Raw genomic sequence first — 9818 nt, 5'->3', positions numbered from 1 at the left:
TCAGCTATTGCTATGACTTCATCCTGAGGTAGTCACAAGCCATCAGAGGAAGCCTGTGAGCCAGGGGGAGGCAAATCAGCTCTGAGTGGTCGCTGGGGCAGCCTGGAGGTGAAATTACTTACGCTCACAGTATCTGCATTTAGTTCCCTCCAGGCAGGTCCAGTCTAGCTGTAATCTCTCCTTGCATGGCCTATACTCTTCCTTTTGTTTAGTTCAGTGCCTCAGCGGGTTGTTGCCACCACAGTAATCTGACTACAGCAGAGAAATACATTGAGGTTGTAATTTGCATTTTGGTCTCCTTGCTGTGGGTGAGTTTCCTCCTTTTTGCCTGGGGGTAGGGACTGAGGCTGTCAAAGGTTGCCAGGCATCAAAAGACATCCCCCAGGCAGGGCTTTTGTTTACTAAGGCCCCCGGCTCTAGGAGACTAAAAGCTGGGTTATTCCAGAGTACAGGGCTCCCAGCCTCTAGGCTGGGGAGGGGAAGAAGTGGCCCCATCCAAAAAGGTTTGAAGGTTTTCCCAAGCTTGAGAAAGTGAACAGGGGTCTGCGTGTCTTGGCTGTGGCTGTTGTCTTTCTTTGAGTAATAGGGACTTTGCACCGCTCCCACTCTGATCTCCCAGGACCTCTGATGGGCCTGCAGAGCTTCTGTTTGCTGGGATGGGGATGGGTGTGAGTACGTGTGAGTACTAAGAATGCTGGCTTGGGAGTCACAGCAAAAGACCACTGTGGCTAAGCCAAGCAGGTCCACGAGGATAAATCAAAGTTGATTGACGATTAAACAGTCCTGCCCTGAATATTCTAGATCGGATAAACACAGGAATTAAACACAGTGCTTTAGAGGGGTGGGGGCATTATAAAAAATTAAATTATGTAAACTTACAATTAAATAAAGTATATTCAAAGGTAATAACATTCAAAGTGTGTCACTTCCTAATTATTTTACTGCACTTTGCTATTACACATGCTCTTGGGGTTATTCGTGTCTACATGGTGGAAACGCTACATAACGGGTGCACTGTTGCTGGCCTCTTCCCAGCAGCACCTTCAGTGACATCAGGTTGGCAGCTTGAATTTGGCGGTGGTGGGAGTATTTACACCACGGAAATTGGCAAATGCTACAGATCTTTCCCTAACACACCCCTCCCCCTTTCCCTCAAGTCGTTTGTAAACATTTTACCAGCACAACACTGGGTAGAGGATTCCCAAAACATGACAGTGATTGAATTTCCCACCAGCTTGGCTGGCAGGGGGTTTGGAGCAGATAATGTGATTTAGAGAAATAAATAAATATGACATGCCTTACATCTGATTATTGTGGGTAAAATGAATACTTGCTACAAATACCTAGTCCAGACATACTTGGGGACTCGTCTCTCCCTCCTCCCTTAGAGACAAGAGTGTATACCCACTCACAAAGCACCCCCTAGAGCACCCCCAAAACACCCTGTGGTGCCTTCTGGATGGAATAAGACCCGAAAAGCCATGAGGACACGTACTTTGTTCATGGCTGATTCAGCAGATCTTCAGACCCCTTCTCAGTCTCAGCAACTCTCCCAGTTTGCCTGGCTTCAGAATCAGGGCAGTTGAAGCCATGCGGGGAGCAAAGGGGGTTCTGGATGGGAGAACCAGAACGAGCCAGAAACCAGGAATTGGCTCTCAAGCACATGGATCTACTTGGGAGCAGGGAAGATTGTCAGTCAGGGGCAATTCCTCCCCAGGGAACATTTGGCAATGTCCAGAGACATTTTTTGGTTGTCACATTTGGGGGGAAGGGTGCTACTGGCATCTGGTGGGCAGAGTCCAGGATGCTGTTAAACACCCTACAATGCACGAGACAGCCACCCCTCAATCCCACATCAGAGAATTTCCTGCCCCAAACATCAATAGTGCTGAGGATGAGAAACTGGGGTAGGAGACACAGTGGGGAGACACTCAGACAGGGCAGCGTCTAAGAAGAGATAGAGGAAAGGTCTGCTGGCCGGGTAGCTACTCATCCCTCCCTCCCCCACAAAACCCACTTCTGTGGGTGGCCATTCAGTCTCTTATTTTGTGTCCTGTCCTGGTTCTCTAGTCTCTCTCTGGTGATGTCCCTGTTTATCTCAGTTTATCTCTTGGTCTCTTTTTCTCACTCTCAGCCGTGCCATCTGCTCTGGCTGGATCCTTGTGTTCTGAGACGTGAGACAAGCTTTTGGCATTCGTACTCCCTCGGCCACACTTAGCACTCCAGCTGCCTTGGCCTGGGAGCTGGGCCAGGAGCTTAGCAAACGGGAGGGTATAACGACAGGGGGCTAAAGGGTCCCACACCTCCCACCACCCATCTTGCCTTTGCCCCGAGGGCCCTACCTGTCTGTCTCCCTGAGGCCTGGAGCTCCAAACTGCTGTCACCCCCCCAGGGCCTGGCACCTGAGTCAGCCTGTCCAAGTGACCTTGCTCAACCCACAGATCCCTTCCTCCCCACCCCCAGCTCCTTAAATTTCTCCTCTAGCTTAGTCCAGCAGCTGTTACAAAACAACTGGAGTTAGGCAGCTCCTCCTGACCCGGGGCAGTAAGTGACACCAGGCTCATGACTGCCCCTGAGCCCAGTAACTTCTGCCAAGTAACCAGGCACTTGTGGCCTCTGCCCTGGTCCTGGTTTCCAGGACCCAGAGCCCAGAGCTCAGAGCCACGACAAGGTGCCCGGTGCTTGGAACCCAGTACTCAGCATCCAGGCTCAATTACCAGTGCCCATCACCAGGACCCGGGGCCTGGTGCCAGGGCTACTGACCCTGCCCCTCCCACTCACCACCCCTGGCAGACCCTGGCGGCCTAGGCTGCTGTGTGCAGGTGGGCACTGTGTGAGGACAAGGACACTGCAGAAAAGTCTAGTGGCAATTTTTAAAATAAATTGGAGCGACTTTTAAAGTAAAAATTATTCAAATCAAGATTTAAAATAAACGACTTCCCTCGTGGCACAAGTGGTTGAGAATCTGCCTGCCAATGCAGGGGATAAGGGTTCAAGCCCTGGTCTGGGAAGATCCCACATGCTGCGGAGCAACTAAGCCTGCATGCCACAACTACTGAGCCTGCGCTCTAGAGCCCGTGAGCCACAACTACTGTGAGCCCACGCGCAGCAACTACTGAAGCCTGCATGCCTAGAGCCCATACTCCGCAACAAGAGAGAAGCCACTGCAATAAGCCCGTGCGCCACAACGAAGAGTAGCCCCCGTTCTCCGCAACTAGAGAAAGCCCACACGCAGCAAGGAAGACCCAACGCAGCCAAAAAAAATTTTTTTTTTCTCAAAAAGATTTAAAATAAAAATCGGGGAAAGGGAACTTCCCTGGTCCAGTGGGTAAGACTCTACGTTCCCAGTGCAGGGGGCCCAGGTTCGATCTCTGGTCAGGGAACTAGATACTGCATGCTGCAACTAAAGACCCAGAGCAGCCAATTAAATAAATATTTAAAAAAAATTTGGGGAAAAGCCCAGCAGTATGGGCAGAGGGAAGAGAAAAGCTGGGGTATAGGGTTGCCGGATAAAATAGAGGCTGTTCAGTTAAATTTGAATTCAGGTAACAACAAAGAATTTTTTTTTTTGGCCATACCACCAGGCTTGCGGGATCTTAGATACCCAACCAGGGATTGAACCCAGGCCCTCGGCAGTGAAAGCGCAGAGTCCTAACCACTGGACCAACAAGGAATTCCCAACAAAGACTTTTTTTTAAATTAATTAATTAATTTTTGGCTGTGTTGGGTCTTTGTTGCTGCACATGGGCTTTCTCTAGTTGCAGCGAGTGGGGGCTACTCTTTGTTGAGGCACACAGGCTTATTGCGGTGGCTTCTCTTGCTGCGGAGCACGGGCTCTAGCTGTGTGGGCTTCAGTAGTTGTGGCTCACGGGCTTAGTTGCTCCGCGGCATGTGGGATCTTCCAGGACCAGGGCTTGAACCCATGTCCCCTGCATTGGCAGGTGGATTCTTAACCACTGCGCCACCAGGGAAGCCCCCTTTCATCCACTCTTTAAAACGATTTTTTTGACCAAGTGATATAGTCACATGCTTTAAAATTCCATAGGGACAAAAGAACATGCAATGAAATGTCTCTTCTGCCCTGCCTCTCAGCCACCCAATTCCCTTCCCCACTTCCCTGTGTGTCCTTCCAGAGACATCTTACTGCCACAGCCTCATAACTGTCTTCCTGCCTGCAGTCTGGCCCACCTGCCTCTATACTGTGGCCAGCTGGTGTTTCACCTCCAATCACATTACTTTCTGACTTAAAACCCTGCTGTGGTTTTCCATGCCATGGGATGAAGAACAAAATTCCCAGCTAATCAGGATACAAGGCGTTCGGTGCCTGATTCCTGCTCATCTACCTGGACATTTGGCACCATCCCGGCTGGTCTGACACGCCACCACAGAAACACAACCCGCCAAGTAGTCTCCCTCACTCTCCCAACTGTTCTGGCGTCCATGTTCTTGCTCATGTTTCTCTGTCAGACATTTATTGCACACAGACAGCATCTATGGTGTGCCCGGCACTGGGGGCTATGAGGGACATGGTGGACAACAAAACTGAAATGTCCCTGCTCCTGTGACTCAAGTTCTGGCAGAGGAGCATTTAATAGACAAATCATTTAAATAAAGCATTTGTTGTGCTAGGGTAGGTCCAGAGCTCTGGGGTCAAAGAAGGCCTCCTGGAAGAAGAGCTATTTAATTGAACAGTCATCAGCCAACTAAGGGTGGGAGACGGGCAGGCAGGGAAGAGCGTCCCAGGCCCAGGAAACGGTTCATTGGGAGAAGTCACAAATCCAGGGTTGGGGGAACACAGAGAAGAGAGGAAGGGTGTGGGAGCTGCAGGGTTAGCAGCCCTCAGGGAGCCACTCTACAGGGTTTGCGTTTTATCCTAAAGGCCTGAGGGGATTTACGCAGGGGAGTGTGTGGGCACATCTGTGGCTGTTCTGAAGAGACTGGATTGGAGGAGAGGACCTTGTTGCTGTTTCTAGGATGGCAGAAATGACGCAGCCTGGGCCAGCGAGAGGGCACTTGGGATGGAGTAGGAGATATCACAGAGGTGAGGCGGCAAGAGGAGTGACTTCCCAGGGATCTTGCTTGAGAGGCTGGTGGGTCCTGTGATGCTCTCTGGTGATATTTCTAAGTCCAGATTTGGACTTGAATTGGTGGTGCCTGCAAGATGTCCAAGCCAAGACGTCCAGCAGACACGTATGGTGTCAACCTCGGGAAGAAGGTCTGGACTGGAGATTCGTTTTTTTTTTTAATTTAATTTTAATAGTGTGCCCTCTTTTTAAAAATATATATATATTTATTTATGTTTGGCTGCATTTGTCTTCGTTGTTGTGCACGGGCTTCTCACTGTGGTGGCTTCTCTTGTGGTGGAGCACGGGCTCTAGGTGTGCAGGCTTCAGTAGTTGGGGCTTGCAGGCTCTATAGCACAGACTCAGTAGTTGTGGTGCACAGGCTTAGTTGCTCTGTGGCATGTGGGATCTTCCCAGACCAGGAATCAAACCCATGTCCCCTGCATTGGCAGGCGGATTCTTAACCACTGCGCCACCAGGGAAGCCCTGGACTGGAGATTCTTATTCGGGAGTCATTAGCAAAAAGTTAACCGAAAAATGTTATCTACCCCTTATCAACTGTTAGACACTTTTCTAAGTTTTTTTTTTTTTTTTTGGCCGCGCTGCACAGCTTGCAGGATCTTAGTTCGAATGTTCGAACCCCGGCTCTCAGCAGTGAAAGCACGAAGTCCTAACCACTGGACAGCCAGGGAATTCCTTCTAAGTTCTTACATACTTTAATTTATTGATTTCTTACAACAACCCTATGAGGTACTGTGCCTTCACTCTTTTTAAATTTTATTTTATTTCATTTTTTGGTCTCATGCAGGGCCTTTTTTTTTTTTTAATGTATTTTTATTATTTATTTATTTATTTTTGGCTGCGGTGGGTCTTCGTTGCGATGCACGGGTTTCTCATTGCGGTGGCTTCTCTTGTTGCGGAGCACAGGCTCTAGGCGCGCGGGCTTCAGTAGTTGTGGCACAGGGGCTCAGTAGTTGTGGCTTGCGGGCTCTAGAGCACAGGCTCAGTAGTTGTGGTGCACAGGCTTAGCTGGTCCGCGGCATGTGGAATCTTCCCGGACCAGGGCTCGAGCCCGTGTCCCCTGCATCGGCAGGCAGATTCTCAACCACTGTGCCACCAGGAAAGCCCCAGGAGAAGCATTTTTTAACTGATGTTGTTTAAAATTGCCAATGGGTGGTGATGATAAAAAGCAGGCCAATTTTTAGTTTTTTTTATTATGATTCTTTAATTCTCTACCTTTATTGCCCACACCTGGGGCACACCCAAACCATCATTCTACCCTTGTTGGCCATTGCTAGCAATGCTGGGACCCAAATCCACCTGGCAACAGTGGACCAGAGCTGAGTGCTAGGGGCTGTCCTTTCGAGGCATAACGTTCTCAGTTCTCAACCCTTAATTTAAAGGAGCTTCTCGGAAGTTGTCTCCTACGGGTAGCCGCCCCTGAGATCTGGATCAAATATTTCTCCTTTATACTCCTATCACATCCTGTGCCTGGTTCTGTCACTGACCTCTTAGGTTGCATTCAATGCCTCCTTCTACATCTAGACTGAGCACCCTGAAAGTACGGACCTGGCCCTATGTATCACAATGTTCTGGCCACATCGAGGTATGTCTAAAGAGGCTGTCCCGAAGCGGAGTGGTTTGGGGAAGGGGCTGGTAGTACACAGGAGGTGTTGTTGAGCAGCCCCAGGATGTCAAGGCCCCTCAGTTAGGGACGGGGTCTTGCAACTAACAAGACTCTTTTATTCTATGTGTTAGCTCAAGGAATGCCTCACCCAGACCACTAGCCCTAATTTGCAGGCGAGGAAATCGAAGCTCACAGAGGTCACGAGAATAGTCCAAAGTTATAGAGTGAGTCACTGGCCAGGACTGGACACTCACTTCCTGACCTCTCTGCCAGGACCCTGGCCACAGCCCTGCCTCTGGTTCCATCAGCTCCGGCCTCACCTAGCTCGCCAATGTGCTCATTTAACCACCAGGGGGAGCCAGATGCCCGTTCATGGAGTAGCCGGGCCCAGGCTGAGGGGTGGAACGACCGCTCCTTTGACCGAGGCCCATCCGGACTGACGCCCGCCCGTGAAGCCGGTAAAGAAAGTAGCGAGAGGATTGGGCGGTTATAAGAGAGCCGACGCTCAGGAGCGGTGGAGGCTGGGATGAAGGGAGGAGGAGGGAAGGGCATTTGTTGCCTCCTCTGGCTCTGCTGGGAAAGGGACAGAACTGGAGAAAGGGAGGGCTCTCCGGAGCACAGGCTTCTGCCCCCGCCTCCACTCTGCTCGGTCTTGCTCAGGAACAGACCGGACATTCCTAAAGCTCAGGCAGGAAACCAGGAAATAGACCAGGAGGCCAGCCTCTCTGCAGCCTGGCCAGTTCTTCCAAAGCAACCCCCCGTGATGTGCCAGAGGACCCAGGCCCCAGGCGCCTGGGCACTGCACCCTCCTAGAACGTCCCCTGCACTCTTCCCTCCTGGCCTCCAGGCCCCTTCCTCCCAGCCTATGGTTTCAGACCCATTCCCAGAGCTCCAGACCTGTAGGAGAAACTGTTATCCACCACCAACTTCTAGGTCAAACTCATGATCTGTCCCCCTAAACCTGGGTCTCTTCCAGAGTTCCTTCTCTCAGTGAATGATACCAGTATCCATCTGCTTATTTGCCTCAGAAAACTTCGAGTCATCCTTGACTTTCTTTTCTTTTCCCCATTTTTTCAGTTCCTCTGTCTACCTCTCGGTTTCCACCACTCACTGGAGGGAGGGCCCATCATGTCTCACCAGAATTGGTGTTCTTGTTCGGACTCCCTACTGTCACTCCTCTCTCCTTCTCCTCTGAATCCCCTCTCCATGTGGTAGCTTCTGATAATCTTTTCAGATCATCAATCTGATCATGTCACCCACCTGCTGAAATCTCTCAACAGCTTCCCAGTGCTCTTGCAATAAAGACCATACTCTTAGTATGGCCAGTCAGGTCCTGCATGGTCTGGTCCTTCCTCCCTCTCTGGCCCCACCCTCCCTCTCACTCTCTCTGTTCCAACTACACTGGCTGTGGTCATCACAGGGCCTTTGCACCTGCTGTTTTCTCTGCACGGAATTCCAGCCTTCTGCCTTGTTAACTCCTATTCCCTCAGATCTCTGCTCCAGCATTGCTTTCTCAGGGACACCCTCCTCTTGACCTTCCTGACCAGGTCAGATTCCTCATTATTCACCCTCCCAGCACCACATACTTCTCCTTCGTGTACCTATCATAGTTGTAATTGTCCATTTGGTTGTAGTATTATTTTTAATATTTTATTTATTTATTTGGCCGCGCCGGGTCTTAGTTGCGGCACGTGGAATCTTCGTTGCTGCATGAGGGCTCATGCGGGATCCCACAAGAGCGGCATGTGGGATCTAGTTTCCTGACCAGAAATTGAACCCGGGCCCCCTGCATTGGGAACGAGGAGTCAACCACTGGACCACCAGGGGAGTCCAGGTTGTAGTATTAAAGTAATGTCTGTTTCTTTCACTAGACTTTAAGTTCCGTGAGCGTAAGGACCCTGTCAATTTTTGCTCACTTGAAAATCTCCAGCACCTCTGTCCATATATATATATATTCTTTTTCAGGTACTTTTCCATTACAGTTTATTACAATATATTGAATATAGTTCCCTGTGCTATATGGTAAGACCTTATTGTTTATCTATTTTATATATAGTAGTGTGTATCTCTTAATCCTAAACTCCTAATTTATCCCTTTCCCAGCTTGTGGGATCTTAGTTCCCCAACCAGGGATCAAACCCTGGCCCTCGGCAGTGAAGGCACAGAGTCCTAACCACTGGACCACTAGGGAATCCGCTTTCCCCTTTGGTAATGTCTGACTTACTTCACTTAGTATGATCATCTCTATCAACGGGCCTTCCTTAATTCAACAAATATTGAGCACCTATTGTACCAGACACTGAGGACTCAGTGATGAGTAAAAACAGACCCCTTCAGATCTGTCTACAATCCTCCAGATACTCAAATATACCTCCTTTCCATGCAGTGCCTATGCACATGCTTTTTTTTTTTTTTTTTTGCGGTACGCGGGCCTCTCACTGCTGTGGCCTCTCTCGTTGCGGAGCACAGGCTCTGGACGCGCAGGCTCAGAGGCCATGGCTCACGGGCCCAGCCGCTCTGCGGCACGTGGGATCTTCCCGGACCGGGGCATGACCCATGTCCCCTGCATTGGCAGGCGGACTCTCAACCACTGCGCCACCAGGGAAGCCATATGCACATGCTTTTTTCCCTGTCTAGAAAAGGCTTCTCTTTCCTCTCCTTTCTCCATTCCTGACTTTGCCCAGTCAACACCTACCACCCATCAGATCTCAGATTCAGCACCATTTATTCAGGGATATCTTATCTGATTACAGCATAGGTCCACCTGTTAGATGCTCTTATTGCTCAGATATTCCACCTTCATAGCACTTAATCACATTTGCTATTTTCACTTTTGTTCTGTGGTTTTTTGGTTAATACCCATCTTCCCAGGAAGCTCCAAGAGCTTCCAAGTCTGGTTTTGCTTACCATCCTATCCCTCTGGTCCTCCACAATTGATTGAATGAATAAGTAAGTGATTCTCCTGCAGCAGTATTCAGAGGGTACTGCCTTCAGGGAAATGGCACCTCTGCTTTGGTGTGAATATGAGCTGGGGGCTGGGAGGGGTGTCAAAGGAGCTCTCACTAAGGAGAGGGCCTAGAAGCTGTTAGTCCCTTCCCTGCCCCTCTCATCCCCGACACCTGTGACTT

The sequence above is a fragment of the Mesoplodon densirostris genome, chromosome 2 (genome assembly GCF_025265405.1).
Source record: "Mesoplodon densirostris isolate mMesDen1 chromosome 2, mMesDen1 primary haplotype, whole genome shotgun sequence".
Classification (NCBI taxonomy): domain Eukaryota; kingdom Metazoa; phylum Chordata; class Mammalia; order Artiodactyla; family Ziphiidae; genus Mesoplodon; species Mesoplodon densirostris.
This window is presented reverse-complemented; position numbering follows the sequence as displayed.